Source organism: Sus scrofa, chromosome 11, assembly GCF_054392235.1.
Source record: "Sus scrofa isolate SSC_HxYL_T2T_F1_AM1 chromosome 11, Sscrofa_HxYL_maternal_Yorkshire_Landrace_v2.0, whole genome shotgun sequence".
Lineage (NCBI taxonomy): Eukaryota > Metazoa > Chordata > Mammalia > Artiodactyla > Suidae > Sus > Sus scrofa.
This window is the reverse complement of record NC_139393.1, coordinates 64,709,576-64,736,617: the sequence shown is the minus strand read 5'-3', so window position 1 is coordinate 64,736,617 and position 27,042 is coordinate 64,709,576. Positions and strand designations below refer to the sequence as shown.

Sequence of the window (27,042 nt, the reverse complement as noted above, 5' to 3'; positions counted from 1 at the left end):
ACTTAAAAGACTAGCTTATAATGTAAACATAACTTTTCTACACACTAGGAAACAAAAGAAATTTGTCTGACTTGCTTTATTGCATTATTTGCTTCATTGTGGTTGTTTGAAACTGAATCCACAATATATCTGAGGTATGCCTATTCATCAACATCAAATAATGAGTAAAATAACAATAATAATAATAGCAAAATATTAATATTAAAATGCATTTACGAAAAAACAGTCTACTAAAATCAGGTATATTTTAAATAGTTATATTTTGGTTATATAACTTCACAATATAACATTAATGTTCAAACTTCAATTAAGTTTGAGCAAACAGATATTACAAATTTTAATATAGGTGAATTAAACTGCTGAATAGACCTTCTTTCAAATATATGATTTTAGGTTAAGTTTGTTCCTTAATGTTTACTTTAACAGGTAGAAAGAAATCACTGATGGATTATAAAGCAAAGGTAATATGCTTGAACATTTGACTGGGAACATTCTTATTAGGCAGATCAAGGAATTTTGTTTCTAACTCTTACACAGACTAAAGCTTGCTATAAATATGTAGGTAGTATTCATTTAGGGAAACTATCAAATGGTGACTGTGGAAAAATCAAATACATTGTGAGAATTGTATAGATTGCAATTTGTAAGAGAAAGTAGGACATTTAACTTGCCCTATAGGCCAAAATACTTCATAGTGTTGAATAATATCTTTATTAATGAACAGCCAGAAGAGATAAGCAGTACATGAATCCAAAGAATATTATAAGTTTTTTTTCTTAGGGCCGCACCAGCAGCATATGGAAATTCCCAGGCTAAGGGTTGAATCCTATCCTGTTGGCCTATACCACAGCCCCAGCAGCTGGAGCTGTCTGTGACCTACACTACAACCCACGGCGAGGCTGGATCCCCAACCCACTGAATGGAGCCAGGGATCAAAGCCACAACCTCACGGATACTAGTCAGATTCATTCCCACTGTGCCACAACAGGAACTCGCAAGAATGTTATAATTTTTGAAAATAAATAAAACCTAGGAAAGGCGGAGAACTGTATCAGAAAAAAACAAAGGTGCATGAAAATAAAAGATAAAATTGAACTTTAAAATGCAGAATGAAAAAAAATCAAAGATGCTTGTTTATTGCTAATTTCAAGTCAGTATGAAAATCCATCATTAGAACCTCATAAAGTTTATTTAACATCATAGAAGATTAAGGACAGCTTTTTCCTTCCTTTTTAAAAAATAGTTGATCTATTGTCTCATATGGGCTTATTATTTTTCCCTCTCTCTCCACTTCACCTATATTCCTATTTCGGTTTGCTTTTAGGATTTAACTTTGATTCTATTTTCTTCTGGTTTTGTTCCCAAACTAGGATAAACCAAATAATTTTTATCTTTTTTCTTTTGAATTCATATCTATTCCCAGAATTAAAAATCACCTATGGGATTATGAAAGATTCTAATATAAAGAATGTCCACTGGCCTTTTGCACATGTCAGGCAGAACCTACATGAGTGCATGCCACATAACTGGTATTCATTTAATATAGATTATACACTTATTTCAAATTTGTACATGGAAAAACTCTAATTAGAGCATCTGTACTACACATGTCCACCTTTTTTCTCCGTATTCTTAAGATTTCAAAGCCCCAATATTAGGTTTAAATGTAATTTTAATTAGTCCGAGACAGTAGTTTTGGCTGCACCATGGCATGATGAAGTGTTAGGGGCAGGGATCCAACCATACCACATCAGTGACAATGCTGGATCCTTAACCAATAGACCACCAGGGAACTCCAGTATAAGACATTTAAAATTCATGTTTATCTATATGCACATATGAATACACATGAATATAAATATACTATAGATTTTTTTAAAGTGTACTGTAATTAAGAGTTTCTGCTTCTCTGCAAGATGAAGTAGTTTGCATCAGGCTATCATTCCAACCAAAGAAAACTAGAAAACCCAGAAAAAAAAAAAAAAAGAGAAGTCATTTCTTTGAAGGGGTCAGATATCTGCAGTGTGGCAGTGATATCTAGAGGGACTAAAACTCTAGAGATAAAGACCTTCAAAGAGGCAAACAAACATGTGTAGCCACTTTTATTCTGGCAGACTTTGCTCTTTCTAATTCTGAACAGGTGTCCAAGAACTGGACCTTTGTATTGGCAGAATACTATTGGCAGTGGACAGACAGCTTTTGGTGGGAACGTGGGCTCAAGCATGCAGGGCATGTTCCAATCCTAGGATTTTACGGGAATAGAACCTAAAAATCTAAGCTGACTTCTAAAATCAGGCTAATGCTCTCAATCTTGTGAGAAAATTTAAGTCAGGTATTGATCAGGGGAGGGGTCCTAGATGCTGGACTGGTGTTTTAAAAATTCTAGGTGATCAAGCCTAAATCAGGTGTTGACATCTTCTCTTTGGCTTTCTCTGTGTGGACCGAGCACAGTCCTACATGGGTTAAGATAACCAGCCTCCATTTTCTTTGCATAGCAGAGGAAAGTCTTAATCATCACCCAAGGAAGTTAACATCATCTGGAGACTTTTAAAAACACAGTATCTATCACTAAAACACAATTACTAAGCACATCCAAACCATATGACCAAGTAAAGAGAAAAACAGTAAACTCCAATCTGCAGTGATCCACATATTGGAATTAGCCAACAAGGATTTTAAAATAGCTTGGAAAAATGTGTTACAGAAAATAAAGGGAAAATAGGGAATTTCACCAGAACACTGGCATCTATGAAAATGAATCAATTAGAAAAAAGCAGATAGGCTAACAGAAAGATAGACAAAAACCTTAGGCACTTCATAAAGGTGGGTTCTGAAATGACCAATAAACATATGGAAACCTAGCAACTTAATATTTATCAGATAAATTTAAACTCAAATCACAAGATGCTGCCACTACACACCCACCATAATGAATATGAAGAAAAAGTCAGAAAATAGCAAGTATTATTAAGCATGTGGAACAACTGGCATGAATTATTGCAATCAGTTAAGGAACTATTTGGTAATATCTTATGAAGCAGAATATACAGATGTAGTTTGATCCAGAACTTCTATCCCTTGGTATCTGTTTAACATGTATTAAATGAAAGATATATTCAAAATATTCAACACAACTCTATAAACAATATTCAAATGTTGCAACAACACAATACACCTATTTACTCTAGAATTGGTATAGTGTGTATACCACTATACACACTATACTATCACACAATGAGATTAAGTGAATAAAGTCTATAAAAATCAACATAGAATAAATTCCCAAAAATAATATGGAGCAAAGTAGGCCAGATACCAAAGAATTTACACTTTATTTTTTTGTCTTTTTTTGTCTTTTTCAGGGCCGCACCTGTGGCACATGGAGATTTCCAGGCTAGGGGTCTAATCAGAGCTACAGCTGCTGGCCTACACCAGAGCCACAGCAACCTACACCACAGCTCACCGCAATGCTGGATCCTTAACCCACTGAGTGAGGCCAGGGATCAAACCCGCAACCTCATGGTTCATAGTCAGATTCGTTTCTGCTGCGCCGTGGTGGGAACTCCAGAATTTACACTTTAGATTCCATTTCCATTAAGTTAAAATAAAGGTAAAATTGATATAGAGTGGTGGAGTGAAGGATAGAGGTTTTATAATTGGAATGGAGCATAAAGAATGACTTTGGGATATTAATAATGTTCTGCTTCTAGATTTGGATGTTAGTTATGAAGCTGAATTAACCATATAAAAATTAATTGAACTGTACACTTACAATTTATACTTATTTTTGTTATACTTTAATAGTCATTAAAAATAAAAATAAATTTAAAGTCATTAGAATTTTAATACACACAAGATAACTTATTCTACCAAGTATTATTGACCTTTACAGCAGTCATATTAAGACTTTTCACTGAATTTATTTCTATTGACGAGACTAACACTACATAATTTATTGCCTACATTTTTGAAATTGTTTTTTTTAATTTCTTTGTTTAAATTATATGTGAAAATCAGAATTATCACTGTATTTTAATCACCAATATTTAACATATTAAAAATAAGAAGATAGGAGTTGCCTTCATGGCTCAGCAGTTAAAAAACCCGACTAGGATCCATAAGGATGTGAGTTCAATCCCTGGACTCACTCAGTGGGTTAAGGATTTGGTGTTGCTGTGAGCTGTGGTGTAGGTCACAGATGTAGTTCGGATCCGGCATTGCTATGGCTGTGGCATAGGCTGGTTGCTACAGCCCAAATTGATCCCTAGCCTGGGAACTTCCATATACTGTGGATGTGGCCAAAAAAAAAAAAAGGAAAACAAATTAAAAATAGATAAATAAATAGTAAATGGCAAGGAACTTTTACACTATAGCTAATGATAAGAGAAAACAGACTATTCTATTAAAGTGAAAATTACGAAAATTGTATAAAACAATGTGGTGATTCATTTGATTTCAGGCTGTCATTGAAATACTTATAAATCTGAAACAAAAGCAACTCAGATTATTATGATGATGTTCCCAAGGAAAAGTGAAAACAAATTAAGTGATATTACTCATATTGTTTGCCCAAAAGCCTTGATATGACAATCCTTTTGATAAAAAATGTAACTGAATCAGCAAGACACTGTTTACAATAGTAGGTTTACCCAAATATGACCAGACAGGTGTCATAATATGACATTTTAACAAGTTTTTTTTTAAATAAATTAAGTCGGCTTGCCAGGTTTTAGCCAAACAGAAGTATAAAATACAGAGATTAGCTTCACTATTTAATGTTCTTATCTACTGAAAATTAGGTTTAAAAAAGAAAGCACATACAAATAGATTGTGAATGCACGTTTTCTGTAGCAGACTAAGGAGTAGATTTCTGATATTGCTGATAAAGTTATGACTGTTGCACTTGATATTAAATAGCACATGTAAAGCCCTAAAATATCTAATCTATTGGTTTATCATTGTTCTTGCAATTTCCACTACATGTATCACTTATTATTTTAACTTTCTATTTATTCAACATGAACAACATGGATTTTGCCCTTAAAGCAATTTCAGCTTTCCATTTTATCATCATCCATCAGATTGTCTTACAATTATCCTCCTAGGTGTTAAGATGGGTTGCAACTTGATAGGAATTTCTTCAGTGGTCCAGCAATCAGCAGTCTGAGGTTGCCCCCACAGGAAAACTCCATTTATGTCCTTTGTGTTCCCTAATAAAGTACACATGGAAGTTGGGCTCCTCCCCTCCCACAAAGACGGGGAGATATGGTGCTCTCTTTGTTGATGATTACATTCAAAGAGATAGTTCTCAGATCCAGGAGAAAGACATTCTTGGCTTATAAACCTGGCAAGAGGCTGGGAGATTTATCTCTCAAAAAGGGGCAGAGAAAGAATTTATTATTGGAAGTTTTCTAGATTAAGAGCTCCAGGAAAATGATGTCGGGGCCTATAGTCAGAAAGAATCTGGCTCAGGTATAATCAGACTGAGGGGAACGTAAGAATGTCTTGATCAATATGCTCTTTCAACCTTCATATTTGCAGTTCTATTTTTGACCAGAAAACAAAACCGAAAATGAAACAAAAGCCACTAACAGCAAAAAAAATGAGGATTTCTTCAGTAAGTACATAGCTAAACATGAAAGATGTTCTAATATATAACCCTATTGCTAATTTAATCTTGCTGTTTCCTGTTTAACAAGACTCACAAATAGCAAGAATGAGACATCACATAAGACCAAATAGATAGCATTTAACATAAACCAATATCCCTCACAGTTATAATGAAAATTGCACACATACCACTATTCTTGGATTTGAACTTGAACTTAAACCTATTGCTATGTTAATGCACAACATGATGATTCAAAGGCTTCCCCTATTTGCCAGATTATATTTCATTCAATTTGAACAGATGGTCTCTCATTTAGACAAATTGTACCTCAAAACAAAAGATTCAATTCCCTGCTTTACAGAAGATACATATTCTGCCAACTATTTTTCTAGGTAAGTATATTAGATAAATTAAGAAAACAACTGAAATTATGGCTAAATTACCTATCACTACTGGAGATTTCCTGTGGACCACATTTTTATTTTTATTTCTACTTTTGTGAGCCAGGATATATTTTGAATTCTGTTCCATAGATAAAACATATTTTTAATGCCAGTGACATTGACATTTCAAATTTTAAATGATTACTGCTGAATAACAGAGAGTTGCAATTAAATTATAAAATGGGACCAGAGAACTATATAAAAGCTGTACTCATTAACTTCCTAAATAGCTCTAAAACATTTAGAAATACAATTCTCTTTAATTTTTGAACAATTGTTAGTAATTATTTAGTGAAGGTGAAGGAGAGGAAGGACAAGATTCTCTCACAAGGGAGAAAAATGAGGGCTTGATGTAGATTATATGTTGTTTTTTAATTTAAACAAGAAAATCTGCCATTTCAATATGTGAACAATTACATAATCACAGTCATTGCTTCACCATCACTGTCACTATCATTATAATCATCATCACTCTCCTATCATCAGGCTCAGCAGGTTGAGAGCCTGACTAGTGTCCACAAGGATGCAGGTTCCATCCCTGGCCTCACTCAGAGAGTTAAAAGATCCGGCATTGCCAAGAGCTGCTGTGTGGGTTGTGCATGAGGCTCCAATCTGGCGTTGCTGTGGCTGTGGTATAGGCTGGCAGCTGCAGCTCCGATTTGACCCCTGGCCTGGTAACTCCCATATGCCACAGGTATAGCTCTAAAAATAAAAAAAAAAAAGAAAAAATTATGCTTTGTTACCACCAATCTATTTATAAATATACATATACATTTAAGTTTGTAACAATTTCATAATGATGCTGCCTAACTCTCTCTTTTTTACTTTAGAACCATCTATAATCTGAACATATTCTATAGAAAATGAATATACAAAAGGCAATGTATTTGTAAAGCTATGGTAGCAAGCGATAGCAGTTTCTAGACATGCTGAGTACCTTGTGAATTAATGCAATTAGAATTACCAAAGACTAAGACAAAAGCACAGGAGTAATATTGATTAAGGTGTGAAAACAAAACTTTGGTTAGTAGTTAATGTGGAGAATCATAAAAGAGAATAGTGTAAATTTTTATTTAAAATGCACATAGACATCAATATTATTGTATAAATTAAATTGTAGAAATTATAGAACATTTGCATTTTATTCAGTTTTTTAATTTAAAAGAAAACTATCAGAGCTCCAGCTGTGGCTTAGCAGAAACGAGCCTGACTAGTATTCATGAGGATGTGGGTCCAATCCCTGGCCTCGCTCAGTGGGTTAAGGATCTGGTGTTGCCATGAGCTGTGGTGTAGAAGCAGCTCGGATCCCATGTTGCTGTGGCTGTGGCATAGGCTGGCAGCTATAGCTCTGGTTCAACCCCTAGCCAGGGAAGTTCCACACGTCTCAGGTGTGGCCTTAAAAAGCAAAAATAAAATAAAATAAATAAACAGTAGAAAAATAAAGGAAAACTGTAGGGGGGATTTAAGAAAAAAAAAAAAACAGAAAAAAACGGTTTTATATTAACAGGATGCTGATAAAATAGAAGACACTGAAAGTAATCATTACAAGGTGGCAGAAAATGTTCTTGTATAAGCAATAGCTGTAACATTGTGCAAAGGGGTGGATGAACAGGCAGTGAAATTAAATGAGATTGCACATCTCTCTCTCTGTTTCAGAGAGATAGGCATTTTCAACTGGATCATGAAATGGATTGGGAGCTAAAAGGAAATCTGAGATAAATGAGAAGGCAAGCATGAGATTTAGTGTAATATGAATTTGTAGAAAAAGCTCCTCCACAATTTAGAAAATGAGAAGTTGAGATTTGATCATGTTACTTCAGAGCAAACAACATGTGAATTTAAAAAGAGTCAAAGTCAAGGGGGAAAATAAAGCAGACCTTTTAGAGTACCAGAAAACGGTGGCCTGTTTAGAGATGAAAAATGAGTGAATGAGCTGAGTTTTCTAAGTGAAAATGATCAGAAAAAGCTGATGGGTAATCAAAGAGATGTAAATGAGTTTAGAAACCTGAGCTTGAAAATGTTCCAGATCAAGAAGTTTTGATTTTGAAAGACCTAAACAGTGTATAAAATTATTTTAATGAGCTCTTTGGGTCATCCCAAAAGGTACAGAGAACATGGAATCAATAAGAGATGATTTTTCACAAGTAAAAATCAGAAAAATAAATTTTCTAGACACATCATGACTATCTGAGCTTCTATGAAATAAATATCTGAGTTTCCTTGTGGCTCAGTGGGTTAAGGATATAGAGTGGTCACTGCAGCAGCTTGGGTTGCTGCTATGGCACAGGTTCCATCCTTGGCCTGGGAACTTCCACATGCCACAGGTGTGGCCAAAAAAAAACCCCCAAAAGACCCCCAGCAACAGAGCCATAATCATAAAACTTCCCTACTTTCCACAGAGTTAGAGATTTTTTGCTGTAATAGCCAGAAACACAAATTAATTGTTATAAGTGGAAGAATGTGAATTTATTTGTTTAAGTGGTTTGAAAAGAGTTGGATTAAAATACAGCAAAGTCCCGGGAGTTCCCTTCGTGGCTCAACAGTTAATGAACCCAACTAGGATCCATGAGGATGCAGGTTCAATCCCTGGCCTTGCTCAGTGGGTTAAGGATCTGACGTGGTGATGGGCTGTGGTGTAGGTCACAGACATCGCTCGGATCCCACGTTGCTATTGCTGTGCATAGGCCAGTGGCTGTAGCTCTGATCCCACCCCTAGCCTGAGAATTTCCACATGCTGCAGGTGCAGTCCTAAAAAGCAAAATAATAATAATAATAATAATAATAATAATAATACAGAAAAGTCCCACTCAGACATTAAAAGAATATTATTAAGAAACTGCACGTACCTCTTTCAGCCTCTGAGCTTGTTCCTGTCTTTGTGTTACCTTCATTTTCTAGAAAGTTCTCTCCATATGGTGGGATTATACACCTACCTTTAGAATTACGTCTTACCTCCATGGTTCATGAACAAATGGATGCTGAAAATAGAAACAAAAGTGACAAATAACCACCATATAAAGTGTTAACCAAGGGAGAGTTACTTCCTGTCCAATCTTCTTCAGCTAACCCAGTTCTTTCTGTTACATGCACAGCTCAGAGGTATTTCACATTTGGTTTGAGACTACCACATAAAACAAATGGAACAATAAAGTTAATCATACAGATTTTTTTGGTCTCCTGGTGAATATAAAATATAGCATATTACACTATATTGTTGTCTATTAAGTTTCAGTGGCATTATAGCTACAATAAACAATGTATATGCTCTAATTAAAAAACACTTTAGTGCTAAAAGATGCTGACCACCATCTGATAACATAGGGTGGCCACAAACTTTCCATTTGTAAAAAATATGGTACCTCTGAAGCACAATAAAATGAAGTATGCCTTCACTTTTAACACTGGAGGGTGAGGGGAAATGGGGATAAAGGACTCTCCGTATTAGAATAAACTGCTGTACGCTAGCAGTTCAAAGACTACACTCAGCCAATATTTAGTGAACATGAATTAGTGGGCCAGAAACTCTGAAACAGGTGCACTGGTAAAAAAAAGAGATTTCTATTCTCGTGGAATTAAGGAAATCAGATAAAGATATAGAAACAAATAATAATCGTAAAGATAATACATTATATAATATTTTAGATGAGGATAGATACTTTCCAAAAACTGATAGAGTTATGTTGAAAGAAAGGGCTTGAGAGTACCAGGATTTGGGATATGGAGAGCTGGTGCTTTAAATATGGTGCCTAGGGTAGGATTCAGTGAGAAGCTGATAGGGCAAGACTTGTGTGGAATGTGGGAGGCAGATACCTAGAGAGCAGCATTCCTTCCAGGTCTAAGATAGGGACCTTTCTGACATGGTAGAGGAGTAGCCTGAGGGCTAGTGTGGTTAGAATTAGAGAGTGAGGTGATGACGTCAGATACTGCAACTCATTTTTGACTTTGGGTAAAATGTGGAACTTTTAGAAAGTTTGAGCAGAGGCATAACACTATCCAAATTATGCTTTAAAAAGATCACCCTGGCTACTCTGCTGAGATTAAATTGCAGATGGGCAGAGAAGCATGAGAACAGTTAATAGGAACTTGAGTCATCCAGGAGAGAACTGATGGTGTCTTGGACTGAGATACCTCCAAAGCCTAACTATTATAGTACACCTAATTCTTAATAATGTAGCTAATCATGGGTTTATTAATAACATTCTATGCCATTATACAGGGCTCTCATATCATTTATTTATCGAATTATATTTTTCCATTATTCTGGAATGATAGTGGATATAAGGAACCCAGATATTATCAATGCCTTTTCATAAATAGAGAAATGGACAATCCCTGTAACTGTGCCTTGCTCAGCTCAACAGACCTTCAAGAATTCCATGTGTCGAGCAACAGTGAAAATGCATCTGTTTTATTCCACTGTTTTCTCTAATGTAGCTTGTTTTCTATTTAACATGTCGTTTTTAGAGAAGCTGTGGGATTGTTGTCCATTTTCTTCCTACTCACTCCTTTTAACACCTACAGAGTCTACTCTGGATGTTTTGATTGCTCTTTGAAGAACAACCCCCTTGGTCAGAGATTCTCCACTCATCTCTTTTCCTTTTCTCCTTCTGGAATTTAGAACATTTGATGTAGAACTTTACCTTTTTTTTTTTTTTTTTTTTCATTTTTTTCCCTCAAACGTGCTCCTCCTTTACCTTCCATTTTGGTTCTAACCATCTACTCTTAGGTGCTACAGGAAGTTGATGTCCATATATTCCATTGAAAATTAATATGCTACATTCACATACATTTTTTCTTTTTTCTTTTTAGGCCTGCATCTGTGGCATATGGAAGTGCCCAGCCTAGGGGTCAACTTGCAGCTGCCACTGCAGCTGTTGGTTACAGCCACAGCCCTGCCAGATCTGAACTGCCTCTGTGACCTACACCACAGCTTGTGGCAATGCCAGATCCTTAATCCACTGAATGAGGTCAAGGATTGATCCTCATAGATACTAGTGGTATTTTTAACCCACTGAGCCGCAACTGGAAATCCATACATTCATATAATTTTAACCACAATGCATGGAAGAGCCTCGTTCAGCTCACATTCAGCCTCGTTCATGCATACAATTATCTCGAGAGGTGTGTACTTAAATGCCTCACCACTGCCTTAGGAATATTGACACTAATTTTGTAAGAGCTCTTAAAACTCACTATTCTTCCCATTTCTGATGTCTGACCTTGACGTTAGTGGTGTGCCAGTTGTTCCTAATTTCAAAATGTTGAATTATATTTGACTCTGGCAGGGCATTCGATCACTTTTGCTACTTCCAAGCAACTTTCAGTGTCAAACATTCTCCTTTATTTTCACTTCCTTCAACCTGGACCTGGTACTCATTAACTCACACCTGATTTACTTTGACAATATCACTGATGATTTCCTTCCTTCAAAACAATTTATAATACTTACCTACATACTTCATTCAGAACCCCTACAGGGACATTTTTCCCTCTCCAGCATTGAGTCTAAATAGTTCTGGTTCTCAATTTCATAAATAATTTTGATGTTAATTTACTTCTAAAAAAATTGTTTTACCAATCCCTAGAATTTTCTGATTTGGCCAGAGGAAGGGAGCAAGGAACTAATGTTTGTGAAATGCTAACTGTATGCTGGTCATATGAGACACAGAAGAATATCGTAAGAAGGAAACTTTAAGAAGAATGTATAGTACATGGTGTAGTCACTTCAGAGGGAAGCCGGTGATATGGTGATGTGGTGATGTGACATATTCTGGAGAAAACAGGAAAAGCTAGCCTGAAAAGTGAAATCAGATGGCAAATGCTAGCACAACTAGTTCATTTGTTTGGCCTCTGGAAAAGTGGAGGGATGAATTGGAAACAGACATAAATGATACAAGAACATTTTCTCCTGTTAAGCCTTTGGATCTTCGACGTTGTAAACTGAAAGGATATTCACAAGCTTGTGAACTGGAGTTTGGCACTTGCCATCTGCCTCTACAGGGATTAAATTAAGAGTCACCGCAGCTGCACACTTATAGCAACCCCTAGAGTGGAGAACAGGAGTGAGGCAGGCTGTACTCTGGGAAAAGCTGAAGAACAGGTCTTCGGATAGTTAGATATTTTTCAGAGATTTTTTGAGCCCAATTCTTGCATCTTCTCATATCTGGAAAAACACCAAAAATCCTTCTTGATGACTGACGTTTGTGACAGGTAGTAGCCTTCATGAGACCAGCTGCAAACTTCTGTAAAATGTGTGCATGGCTGCCTGCACCTCCCTGTTCACCAGTACAACTTATATCTGCATATTTCCCCTTTCCTCTTTGGGGCAGGACTTGAGAGCTATCGGAAATACTGCCTCCAGGGCCATAGTTAAATGGAGAAAACAAAAACTGTCCTGGTCCTCTGTGAGAACAGCCCCTCCCAAGGGTGGGCCAGTGAGCCCTGAGGGAGCTCAGGAAAGAAACAAAGGCAGGCCCACAGCTGAGGTGCATATCAAAGGAGTGATTTCAGTAAGCGCAAACCTTTACATCTAGTTTTCTGCAAATCCGGTTATCTGTAAATCTTTTGTTCTTACTACCTTCCCTTAGTTGCAAAAACTTGTATATCCTAGCTCTCTCCAGGCTACCTGAGATGCTGTCTCATGGGCTTAAGTCCTAATTTTGCCCCCAATAAAATTTAACTCTCAACTTTCAGGTTGTGCATATTTTTAGTCGACAAGCTTATAAACTGAGTCTGAGCTAATATTGAAGATGAGGCAGGCCCATAAAAGAACTCTTGATCAGTTCCAAGATCAGTCCTTTAGTTAAGTTTATTTAAGAGAAATTATTTGAAGTTCAACATAGAAGCAGGTACATTTCATTCAAGGAGCTAATGAGTTTAATGAAAACGATAATGAAAATTTTCATACTCAATAAAAAAATCTCAGTAAGTTTTGGAACAGATATATCTGTGATAGCCGGGATCCTTTTGTAAATTATCACTCAATACTTGGCACATGCTATTTAATATTTCCTTTAAATTGATTTCCTAATAAAATTTTGTAACGAATGGTTGTTCTTTGTGTGTGCGTGTCTGTGTACACACGTGTGTGAAAGAAAAACAGAGGCAAAGGAGGCACAAAATCTTTCAAAAACTCTTTTTCCCACAAAAATGTTTTGTGGGAAGGTTGAAGATAGGTGGTAAATCTGTGACCACATAACTTATGTCAAGGATGGTAAAAAGTTAATAAACTGAGAGAATTAAAGCCAAGACCCAGGATGACTGAAAAAAAAAAACAGGCCTCTTCTCCCAGATACTGAATGATGCTGGAAAGTCATATGCTTCCCACCAAAAGCAGGCTGGAATTTGAATCAGGTTCATCTGAATTCCCAGGCTCCTTGTCCAGATCAGTAACTAAGTTCTCTGTGGGAGTAGCCATTAGCTGGTGGTATACAGTGAAGTCAGGAGTCTGTTTTGTACTGTGAAGGAACAGCATCTGTTTTTTCGCCTTATTACCATGCATTAGTCCTGAAAGCCAGCACTTCACTGTCAGAGTTCCATTGTCAGTTAAAGCAATTAGGGAGACTTCAAAAAAACAAAACCAAAACCAAAACCAAAACAAAAAAAAAAAAAAAAAAAGAAAAGCAGTCAGTAAACAAAAATCAGACTGGTTAAATTTCAGCTCTTAGGAAGGAGAACAAGCTTATGCTTTTTTGTAAAGCTTCCTAGGAGATATCAGTGTAAGCTGAAGTTGGGAACCATTGTTCCGGGTGGAATTATAGACTTTAATATATTCTAATAACACCTTGTGCTTACTGTTTTCATAGCAGCTAATACCATGGATGAAATTCACATTATTTTTTTAAAGAAGAGATTGAAGGCACCTTAAGAGCAGAGAGTAATTTTGGTTTTGTTTATTTTTTATGTCTGTTCTATTCTTTATATCCAGCACATTGCCTGGCATATAGGTTCTTAGAAATATTTATTTTATGAATATTCATGATTGACTATATGGTTGCAAATTCCATATCTTGTTTTTCTGTCCCACTGTTATTAGTTCAGACATCTACTGGCAGGCTGTTTTCTCTTCGTCCATGACTGGTTCCCCTGTCTGTTAGACACAGGCTGGGTAAATCTCTACAGTAACACCAATAAAACAACTCTCCAGAGTGTCGCTTGTGAGGTTACCCTTCAAAGCCATCAGTACCAGGTGTAGTAGTTTCCGAGGGCTGCCATAGCAAAGCGTAGCAAACTGGATGGTTTAAAACAACAAAAATTTGTGTTCTTACAGATTGGGAGCCTCGAAGTCTGAAATCAAGGTGTCAGCCAGATCCCCTCTGAAGTCCTGGCGAAGAGTTCTTCCTTGCCTTCTTCAGGTTCATTTGACCTCAGGCATTCCTTGGCTGTGGCAGCCTAACTCCAGTTTCTGCCTCCATCTTCATAGAGCCTTCTTCCCTCAGTCAACCTCTGTTTGCTCTTCTACTGGTAAGGATACAAATTATTGGATTGAACTTCACCGTACATTCAGGATGATTTAATCTGGAGACTATTAATCAACTACATGTGCAAATATTTCTAAAAAAGATCACAAACTGAGGTTCTGTGTGGCCATGAATTTTGGGGGAGATCCTAGTCAACTCACTGCACTAGGATAGTCGAAGAACTAATTAGGAATTGTCTCTGTTGAAGGGTTAACATTGTGTTAGTATCATGACAAATATCCAGTAGGACAGCTTTGCAAAACAATCATCAGGGATTTCTATTTTGAGTCATAAACTAAATGTACTGCATTTCAAGAGCCAGTAAAAATGTGGAACAGCATACCAAATAGTTTTTGTCTTGTTATTTTTGCAATTCTTTGTTTCGCTTCAGGGAGAAAATTGGAATTGTTTGTTAAAATGATCATTAAGTATCATATATGCAGATGTAAATGTTGTTTCTGTATATAAGAACTTCATTAGGCAGATTTTAGGTTCATCCTAACAACTTATAGCTGTAAAAAATCATTTTTACTATGGCAAAGAAAACATATTATTATATGAAGAAAGTATCTTTAAAACAGATTCTGGAACCTAAAATTTAGGAATTTTCAGGTTTGTAGACTATTGTTTGTTATACTAGTAAAAATGTATGCTTCACTAGCAAGGACTGAAGAGAATAGTGAGTTTGCATCCTAGAAATGGTGCTGGGCTGCACTCCACAGGATTACAAGGCCTGTCTTGCCTAGCTTCAAGATGGAAGAAAAAGCTGAATCAGAAATAGAGACACCAATGGTTTAGTGAAGAGAGGGATCTTACATAGCTGAAGCAAGGTCCTGGAGCAACACTCCACTGTGTGTAGCAGAAGACAGATGTAGTGGCAGACTTTGCTCCTGGGGGGAAAGGAAGATTACAAGTTATAGGTGGAACTGAAGTCTGGTTGGCTTGTGGGTTACCAGGAAACCAGCAGCCAGGCATGCCCCTTATCACCCCTTTGATAAACTATTACAGTGAGAGTTCTGATCTATAGCTAGACTAGTCATTAGCTAGGGTGTGGGGCAAGTATTTAGGAAGATAAAACATGTGAGTGGGGTGTAGGGGAAGCAGATACTGATTGAGCAGAGGATGTACATAGAGCAAGAGAACAGACATCTTGGGTGGCCTGACCATACACATGGGAAGTAAGATATACATAGTGTTATGCAAGGCCTTATGATTTTTTATCTTGTAAAATATATCTGTGAATTAGGAATAACTAGACATTTAAGAAAAAATGCTCTTCAGTTGATTGCACACAGTTTATGTCAAAACATAAAATTTGAGACTTCTTTTTTCTTTTTAGGGCCACACCTGTGGCTATGGAAATTCATAGGTTAGAGTTCAAATGAGAGCTGCACCTGCCAGCCTATGCAACAGCCACAGCAACACCAGATCCCAGCAACATATATGACCTATGCCCCAGCTTGTGGCAATGCTAGATCCTTAAACCACTGAGCGAGGCCAGGGATCAGACCCGTATCCTCATGGATATTAGTCAGATTCTTAACTTGCTGAGCTATAAATGGGACCTCTGAGACTTCTTAGGTCAAGAAATTTCCTTCAAAAAAAAAAAGGAAGTTCCTGGTTGTGGCTCAGTGGTAATGAACCTGACTAGTATCCATGAGGACATGGGTTTAATCCCTGGCCCCGCTCAGTGGATTAAGGATCCTGTGTTGCCTTGAGTTGTGGCGTAGGTTGCAGATGCAACTCAGATCCTGTGTTGCTGTGGCTGTGGTGTAGGCCGGCAGCTGCAGCTCTGATTCCACCCCTAGCCTGGAAACTTCCATATGCCTTGGGTGTGGACCTAAAAAAAAATTCCTTTTATTTAATTTATTCTATAGTATCTGTAAACAACAACAACAAAAAGTGAGGATATTGACTCTGAAATGGTATATATATATTTCACAATTGATCTTATGAAAATATTAGAAAAGTTAAACTGTTACTTTTATCAAGTGTAAACATGTATGTTTTGGCTGTAAAATGTTATGTGTGTGTTTTTTACAGTGTGAGCATACCCAGTTTTATTGCACTTCACAAATACTTTGTTTCTTACAAATGGAAGGTTTGTGGCTATGTTGCCTTGAGCAAGTCTATTGGTGCCATTTTTCCAGTAGCATTTATTCACTTTGTGTCTTTCTGTCATATTTTGGTAATTCTCACAACATTTCAAAAATTCCACTGGCAAAAAGATTATGACTTGCTTAAGGCTCAGATGATGGTTAGCATTTTTTAGCAATAAAATATTTTTAAATTAAGGTATGTACATAATTTTCATAGATATAATGATATTGCACACTTAAAAGACTAGCTTATAATGTAAACATAACTTTTCTACACACTAGGAAACAAAAGAAATTTGTCTGACTTGCTTTATTGCATTATTTGCTTCATTGTGGTTGTTTGAAACTGAATCCACAATATATCTGAGGTATGCCTATTCATCAACATCAAATAATGAGTAAAATAACAATAATAATAATAGCAAAATATTAATATTAAAATGCATTTACGAAAAAACAGTCTACTAAAATCAGGTATATTTTAAATAGTTATATTTTGGTTATATAACTTCACAATATAACATTAATGTTCAAACTTCAATTAAGTTTGAGCAAACAGATATTACAAATTTTAATATAGGTGAATTAAACTGCTGAATAGACCTTCTTTCAAATATATGATTTTAGGTTAAGTTTGTTCCTTAATGTTTACTTTAACAGGTAGAAAGAAATCACTGATGGATTATAAAGCAAAGGTAATATGCTTGAACATTTGACTGGGAACATTCTTATTAGGCAGATCAAGGAATTTTGTTTCTAACTCTTACACAGACTAAAGCTTGCTATAAATATGTAGGTAGTATTCATTTAGGGAAACTATCAAATGGTGACTGTGGAAAAATCAAATACATTGTGAGAATTGTATAGATTGCAATTTGTAAGAGAAAGTAGGACATTTAACTTGCCCTATAGGCCAAAATACTTCATAGTGTTGAATAATATCTTTATTAATGAACAGCCAGAAGAGATAAGCAGTACATGAATCCAAAGAATATTATAAGTTTTTTTTCTTAGGGCCGCACCAGCAGCATATGGAAATTCCCAGGCTAAGGGTTGAATCCTATCCTGTTGGCCTATACCACAGCCCCAGCAGCTGGAGCTGTCTGTGACCTACACTACAACCCACGGCGAGGCTGGATCCCCAACCCACTGAATGGAGCCAGGGATCAAAGCCACAACCTCACGGATACTAGTCAGATTCATTCCCACTGTGCCACAACAGGAACTCGCAAGAATGTTATAATTTTTGAAAATAAATAAAACCTAGGAAAGGCGGAGAACTGTATCAGAAAAAAACAAAGGTGCATGAAAATAAAAGATAAAATTGAACTTTAAAATGCAGAATGAAAAAAAATCAAAGATGCTTGTTTATTGCTAATTTCAAGTCAGTATGAAAATCCATCATTAGAACCTCATAAAGTTTATTTAACATCATAGAAGATTAAGGACAGCTTTTTCCTTCCTTTTTAAAAAATAGTTGATCTATTGTCTCATATGGGCTTATTATTTTTCCCTCTCTCTCCACTTCACCTATATTCCTATTTCGGTTTGCTTTTAGGATTTAACTTTGATTCTATTTTCTTCTGGTTTTGTTCCCAAACTAGGATAAACCAAATAATTTTTATCTTTTTTCTTTTGAATTCATATCTATTCCCAGAATTAAAAATCACCTATGGGATTATGAAAGATTCTAATATAAAGAATGTCCACTGGCCTTTTGCACATGTCAGGCAGAACCTACATGAGTGCATGCCACATAACTGGTATTCATTTAATATAGATTATACACTTATTTCAAATTTGTACATGGAAAAACTCTAATTAGAGCATCTGTACTACACATGTCCACCTTTTTTCTCCGTATTCTTAAGATTTCAAAGCCCCAATATTAGGTTTAAATGTAATTTTAATTAGTCCGAGACAGTAGTTTTGGCTGCACCATGGCATGATGAAGTGTTAGGGGCAGGGATCCAACCATACCACATCAGTGACAATGCTGGATCCTTAACCAATAGACCACCAGGGAACTCCAGTATAAGACATTTAAAATTCATGTTTATCTATATGCACATATGAATACACATGAATATAAATATACTATAGATTTTTTTAAAGTGTACTGTAATTAAGAGTTTCTGCTTCTCTGCAAGATGAAGTAGTTTGCATCAGGCTATCATTCCAACCAAAGAAAACTAGAAAACCCAGAAAAAAAAAAAAAAAGAGAAGTCATTTCTTTGAAGGGGTCAGATATCTGCAGTGTGGCAGTGATATCTAGAGGGACTAAAACTCTAGAGATAAAGACCTTCAAAGAGGCAAACAAACATGTGTAGCCACTTTTATTCTGGCAGACTTTGCTCTTTCTAATTCTGAACAGGTGTCCAAGAACTGGACCTTTGTATTGGCAGAATACTATTGGCAGTGGACAGACAGCTTTTGGTGGGAACGTGGGCTCAAGCATGCAGGGCATGTTCCAATCCTAGGATTTTACGGGAATAGAACCTAAAAATCTAAGCTGACTTCTAAAATCAGGCTAATGCTCTCAATCTTGTGAGAAAATTTAAGTCAGGTATTGATCAGGGGAGGGGTCCTAGATGCTGGACTGGTGTTTTAAAAATTCTAGGTGATCAAGCCTAAATCAGGTGTTGACATCTTCTCTTTGGCTTTCTCTGTGTGGACCGAGCACAGTCCTACATGGGTTAAGATAACCAGCCTCCATTTTCTTTGCATAGCAGAGGAAAGTCTTAATCATCACCCAAGGAAGTTAACATCATCTGGAGACTTTTAAAAACACAGTATCTATCACTAAAACACAATTACTAAGCACATCCAAACCATATGACCAAGTAAAGAGAAAAACAGTAAACTCCAATCTGCAGTGATCCACATATTGGAATTAGCCAACAAGGATTTTAAAATAGCTTGGAAAAATGTGTTACAGAAAATAAAGGGAAAATAGGGAATTTCACCAGAACACTGGCATCTATGAAAATGAATCAATTAGAAAAAAGCAGATAGGCTAACAGAAAGATAGACAAAAACCTTAGGCACTTCATAAAGGTGGGTTCTGAAATGACCAATAAACATATGGAAACCTAGCAACTTAATATTTATCAGATAAATTTAAACTCAAATCACAAGATGCTGCCACTACACACCCACCATAATGAATATGAAGAAAAAGTCAGAAAATAGCAAGTATTATTAAGCATGTGGAACAACTGGCATGAATTATTGCAATCAGTTAAGGAACTATTTGGTAATATCTTATGAAGCAGAATATACAGATGTAGTTTGATCCAGAACTTCTATCCCTTGGTATCTGTTTAACATGTATTAAATGAAAGATATATTCAAAATATTCAACACAACTCTATAAACAATATTCAAATGTTGCAACAACACAATACACCTATTTACTCTAGAATTGGTATAGTGTGTATACCACTATACACACTATACTATCACACAATGAGATTAAGTGAATAAAGTCTATAAAAATCAACATAGAATAAATTCCCAAAAATAATATGGAGCAAAGTAGGCCAGATACCAAAGAATTTACACTTTATTTTTTTGTCTTTTTTTGTCTTTTTCAGGGCCGCACCTGTGGCACATGGAGATTTCCAGGCTAGGGGTCTAATCAGAGCTACAGCTGCTGGCCTACACCAGAGCCACAGCAACCTACACCACAGCTCACCGCAATGCTGGATCCTTAACCCACTGAGTGAGGCCAGGGATCAAACCCGCAACCTCATGGTTCATAGTCAGATTCGTTTCTGCTGCGCCGTGGTGGGAACTCCAGAATTTACACTTTAGATTCCATTTCCATTAAGTTAAAATAAAGGTAAAATTGATATAGAGTGGTGGAGTGAAGGATAGAGGTTTTATAATTGGAATGGAGCATAAAGAATGACTTTGGGATATTAATAATGTTCTGCTTCTAGATTTGGATGTTAGTTATGAAGCTGAATTAACCATATAAAAATTAATTGAACTGTACACTTACAATTTATACTTATTTTTGTTATACTTTAATAGTCATTAAAAATAAAAATAAATTTAAAGTCATTAGAATTTTAATACACACAAGATAACTTATTCTACCAAGTATTATTGACCTTTACAGCAGTCATATTAAGACTTTTCACTGAATTTATTTCTATTGACGAGACTAACACTACATAATTTATTGCCTACATTTTTGAAATTGTTTTTTTTAATTTCTTTGTTTAAATTATATGTGAAAATCAGAATTATCACTGTATTTTAATCACCAATATTTAACATATTAAAAATAAGAAGATAGGAGTTGCCTTCATGGCTCAGCAGTTAAAAAACCCGACTAGGATCCATAAGGATGTGAGTTCAATCCCTGGACTCACTCAGTGGGTTAAGGATTTGGTGTTGCTGTGAGCTGTGGTGTAGGTCACAGATGTAGTTCGGATCCGGCATTGCTATGGCTGTGGCATAGGCTGGTTGCTACAGCCCAAATTGATCCCTAGCCTGGGAACTTCCATATACTGTGGATGTGGCCAAAAAAAAAAAAAGGAAAACAAATTAAAAATAGATAAATAAATAGTAAATGGCAAGGAACTTTTACACTATAGCTAATGATAAGAGAAAACAGACTATTCTATTAAAGTGAAAATTACGAAAATTGTATAAAACAATGTGGTGATTCATTTGATTTCAGGCTGTCATTGAAATACTTATAAATCTGAAACAAAAGCAACTCAGATTATTATGATGATGTTCCCAAGGAAAAGTGAAAACAAATTAAGTGATATTACTCATATTGTTTGCCCAAAAGCCTTGATATGACAATCCTTTTGATAAAAAATGTAACTGAATCAGCAAGACACTGTTTACAATAGTAGGTTTACCCAAATATGACCAGACAGGTGTCATAATATGACATTTTAACAAGTTTTTTTTTAAATAAATTAAGTCGGCTTGCCAGGTTTTAGCCAAACAGAAGTATAAAATACAGAGATTAGCTTCACTATTTAATGTTCTTATCTACTGAAAATTAGGTTTAAAAAAGAAAGCACATACAAATAGATTGTGAATGCACGTTTTCTGTAGCAGACTAAGGAGTAGATTTCTGATATTGCTGATAAAGTTATGACTGTTGCACTTGATATTAAATAGCACATGTAAAGCCCTAAAATATCTAATCTATTGGTTTATCATTGTTCTTGCAATTTCCACTACATGTATCACTTATTATTTTAACTTTCTATTTATTCAACATGAACAACATGGATTTTGCCCTTAAAGCAATTTCAGCTTTCCATTTTATCATCATCCATCAGATTGTCTTACAATTATCCTCCTAGGTGTTAAGATGGGTTGCAACTTGATAGGAATTTCTTCAGTGGTCCAGCAATCAGCAGTCTGAGGTTGCCCCCACAGGAAAACTCCATTTATGTCCTTTGTGTTCCCTAATAAAGTACACATGGAAGTTGGGCTCCTCCCCTCCCACAAAGACGGGGAGATATGGTGCTCTCTTTGTTGATGATTACATTCAAAGAGATAGTTCTCAGATCCAGGAGAAAGACATTCTTGGCTTATAAACCTGGCAAGAGGCTGGGAGATTTATCTCTCAAAAAGGGGCAGAGAAAGAATTTATTATTGGAAGTTTTCTAGATTAAGAGCTCCAGGAAAATGATGTCGGGGCCTATAGTCAGAAAGAATCTGGCTCAGGTATAATCAGACTGAGGGGAACGTAAGAATGTCTTGATCAATATGCTCTTTCAACCTTCATATTTGCAGTTCTATTTTTGACCAGAAAACAAAACCGAAAATGAAACAAAAGCCACTAACAGCAAAAAAAATGAGGATTTCTTCAGTAAGTACATAGCTAAACATGAAAGATGTTCTAATATATAACCCTATTGCTAATTTAATCTTGCTGTTTCCTGTTTAACAAGACTCACAAATAGCAAGAATGAGACATCACATAAGACCAAATAGATAGCATTTAACATAAACCAATATCCCTCACAGTTATAATGAAAATTGCACACATACCACTATTCTTGGATTTGAACTTGAACTTAAACCTATTGCTATGTTAATGCACAACATGATGATTCAAAGGCTTCCCCTATTTGCCAGATTATATTTCATTCAATTTGAACAGATGGTCTCTCATTTAGACAAATTGTACCTCAAAACAAAAGATTCAATTCCCTGCTTTACAGAAGATACATATTCTGCCAACTATTTTTCTAGGTAAGTATATTAGATAAATTAAGAAAACAACTGAAATTATGGCTAAATTACCTATCACTACTGGAGATTTCCTGTGGACCACATTTTTATTTTTATTTCTACTTTTGTGAGCCAGGATATATTTTGAATTCTGTTCCATAGATAAAACATATTTTTAATGCCAGTGACATTGACATTTCAAATTTTAAATGATTACTGCTGAATAACAGAGAGTTGCAATTAAATTATAAAATGGGACCAGAGAACTATATAAAAGCTGTACTCATTAACTTCCTAAATAGCTCTAAAACATTTAGAAATACAATTCTCTTTAATTTTTGAACAATTGTTAGTAATTATTTAGTGAAGGTGAAGGAGAGGAAGGACAAGATTCTCTCACAAGGGAGAAAAATGAGGGCTTGATGTAGATTATATGTTGTTTTTTAATTTAAACAAGAAAATCTGCCATTTCAATATGTGAACAATTACATAATCACAGTCATTGCTTCACCATCACTGTCACTATCATTATAATCATCATCACTCTCCTATCATCATCATCATATGTGAACCTTGGAGGGAAAAAAACAAAACAAAACCCAAAAGCATTTTCCTTACTCCGAACATTCCTCCAACTATTAAGTTGTTTCTGTCTCTCTTGATCAGTTTAAGAGTTTCCTGCCTCTGCTTCTCCTCTGTCCATCAGGCTGTGCTGAAAATCTCCACAGAAGCTGCTCTTGTTAAAAGTGTCCAACACTTAATTGTGCACTGCTGCAACTAGTGTTTGTTACTCTTCACAATTTAACATGATCATCTTTAATATCATCTCTTGTCTCAGTCTCTGGAAATGGTGCCAAATTCACCTAGTTGCCCAAGCCCCCAAATTGAGATGATGCTTGGCTCTTGGTTCTCCCTTCCTCCATGGTGCAATCTCTAGAGAGGTCAGATACACTAACTATGGGATCTACCTACTTTTCTAAATGCCCACCGCCTGCAGTCTTGCATGTCAGTCAGTATTGTCCTCTCTACTACGTTTCCCCTAACTTGTCACCCTTTCCTCCTGTACCATTCTCTACATGATATGTAAAACTACCTTAAAAAAAGAGGACTGTATTACTCCACCTAAAAATTTCCAATGACTATCCAGTGTATTTTGATTAAGAGTAAAACTTGCTTAAATGACCCTTTCTATTAGAGTTCCTACTTATCTACAAAGGCTACAATTCCATCATTTTTCTTCTTGCCCATTTAGTTCTAGCTGGCCTGGCCTCTTTCCATTTTCTTAAACATAGCCACTGCCTCCCTATCCTAAGGCCTTCACACATGAGTTTTTTCTTTCCCGCTCTGCTCTTTTCCCAGATTTTTTCCATTACTATTTTATACCCTTGTGTGTGCATGTGTCCAAACTCATCAAATGGTATACATTAAATATGTGCAACTTATTGTACATCAATGCCAAGTTAATGAAGCTATTAAAATAAAAGAATCTGTTTTAAAGTTATCTCTCCAGAAATACTCTATCTCATCTGTCTTATTTTTTTCTTGTTTTCTCCATCTCTTTACCCTATTTGTTTTCTTTATATCTTGTACTTTAATTTGTAATGAAATATTTGCTTGCTTACTTTTTTATTGTCATCATGGTGAAATCACCTATTGACTCTAATAATTTCCTAAGAGATACACTGTATTTAGATTTGTAAATCAAAAAATATTTTAAAAATTCTATTCCATAAATGAGACTAAATTATGCCAGCCAGTGGCATGCTGACTTCAATATATCCTCTAGATGCCAAGTATCATGTATATACTATTTACTGCTTTACAGTGTCTGGCACAACAGTTGGCAGTGAAGCTCTAAAACATATAACAGTTTATTTTGAATCAAATTAATGGAGTAAGATAACGGCTTATTCTTTCTCCACAGAAAAGATTTTATATATTTCCATCACTTTATTAACCATAGTATAGATTTTCTTTTCTATTTTTCTTACTGAAAAGACAGGAAAAGTATTTTAAACCAAAGACTGCATTTCATTATGCACATATAATAGAAACCCAAATGTAAAAATCCATATCAACTCCTATTACCTAAAACCCTTTTTTTTTTTGATGGTGATGTTCTTTTGATAAACATATCTACAACCTATCAAAAGATAGGTTGATAGCCTAATCTACCAAGGAGAAAATTTAAATGACAAAAATAAAATGAAAAACTCCCATGCATTATATCTTAGGCTTCTGCCTTGATTTCATAGGTACTAAATTGTCCTCTGGGTTTGGAAGGAATGTGATATAACTGGGAGTTATTGATGGAAATTTCTGAATATCGTCAGTTAGATGTTATCAAGAGAAAAATAATTTTGTGTCAAGTGTACATTTCTTCCTTTCCTCTGAGAAATAGATTAATAAATAAATAAAAGAACTTTGTAACGAGGTTTGCTCTATACGTCCTCATCTGAAAGGAGAGGTACACCCTCCCCACTCTACTTAAGCACAGCTGGAAGCCTTAATGAATAAGAACATTGAGTTCTCCTTCAAGCAAGGTTAATTTAGAGCTTTTCTGCCTTCAGAATTATCCATAAATTAATTTCTATCACCTATAACATTTTTATTAGTTCTTTCAGGGGAAAACTTGAATGTAAGGTGCATAAAAAGTCTATAATCTTACATCCCCTGCTTAAGAAATGAGATGGAATATCAAACAGAAATGCTTCTGTGCTCTGGCTTATGCTTGCCAATTAGCAGTGGTATCAAAATACATGACGTTTAGGAATGTATAAAAAACAAAATTGTGTCCTGATGAGAATTTTATTTTCTGCTCTGATAATTTTTTAATGTGTCTTCCAACATCTACTTAAATATAAGGTTGTTTCTTTGCTTATCAATTTTGTTATAATCCACTGTGAATTACTTGTCGAGAGACATTTTTTTTTCTACTCCTTGTTTTCTAGTGCAGATTATATGAACTTTATCACTTATTTAACCACTTTTCCTAAATTAACCAGGTTTCCTGAGCAACAAAATGAGTTTTGGACTAAAAATAATTACTGACAGACCATCTATCATTAATAAATTAGGATTGACCTACTTTATTATTAAATAAAGTATGACTAGTCTTTTCTAACCTAATCAAATTATACGGTAGTATTTTGCCAAAAAGTCATTCCTTTCATGGAACTGGTTTATAATATATTTCAATTATTTTAATTTACATGTCCCTTATTATTTTTAAATTCAGCAGATTTTGCTATTTTCACAGGACATTTGTGATTCTTCTATAAAATGTTCGACAGGGTTTGCTTGTGTTTTTACTTCCCTGTTCCTCTTGTTTCTTATGTTTTTGAAGGAGTTCCTATATTTCAGATTATAATACTTGTGGCAAATAACTGTGCAGAAATACTATTTCCCAATTTGTGCCTTTTTTTAAACCCATCTCACACTTTTTAATGTGTATTTTTAAGAAAAAAATCTTCTTAAATTTAATATAGTTCTATTTATCGATTCCTTTTTTATAGTAAAATGTTTTAAGTTTTATTAAAATTTGTTTTCCCTACAGAAGGAAAGAAGAACATTTACAGGGTAATTTATGTTATTCACTAATGACTATACTAAAGGATCATATTCTGTGTGATAATATATATTATCAAAAATATTCACTAATGCATATTAATTAATCTATATGATTTCACTTCAAAGTCTAACGTAGGTATGATATGTGACGAAAATCCTATTTTTCATTTTATTTGCATAAGATAAGCCAGTTCTTCAAGAATCATTTAATAGAGTCCATCCTTTCACCCACTGACCTACAGTGTCCTCTGTGCCTTATACTGCATTTCTGTGTATGTGAACTTATTTCAGGCTCTCTATTTCTGCCCCATCACACACATGCCCTCCTCTTCACATTTGGATTCTGACATCCCATGCCAGGCCCTTCTCACCAGCTGAGCCTCTGACAGAAGATACCACACCATCTGCCACTTTATATGGGCACCTCCTTATTTTGCCTTGGATCTCAGAGCACAGACCTCTCTGCACGACCCCCTCACACAGCTTGTGCTCCTGCATCTCACGCCAGGCTTGCTCACAGCCTGCTTGGATCTGTCACCTTCACCTAGACTTTCCCCAATTGTATTCTTCACCCCATCGGGCCCTGGAACCCAAGTCAGATTGGTCCCACATGTGACTCACATCCTCACTGGGCTTCAGCTCTG

At 35.6% G+C, this 27,042-nt stretch overlaps 1 long non-coding RNA gene across 1 annotated transcript in view; it reads left to right on the top strand.

Annotated features, from left to right (window-relative positions):
- LOC146398663 (uncharacterized) overlaps positions 1-27,042 on the top strand; it is a 177,891-nt gene that overhangs the window by 79,953 nt on the left and 70,896 nt on the right. The window contains exon 2 of the long non-coding RNA XR_014820090.1: positions 14,324-14,517. This is a non-coding gene — a long non-coding RNA (uncharacterized LOC146398663). The remainder of the gene's footprint in view (positions 1-14,323; positions 14,518-27,042) is intronic.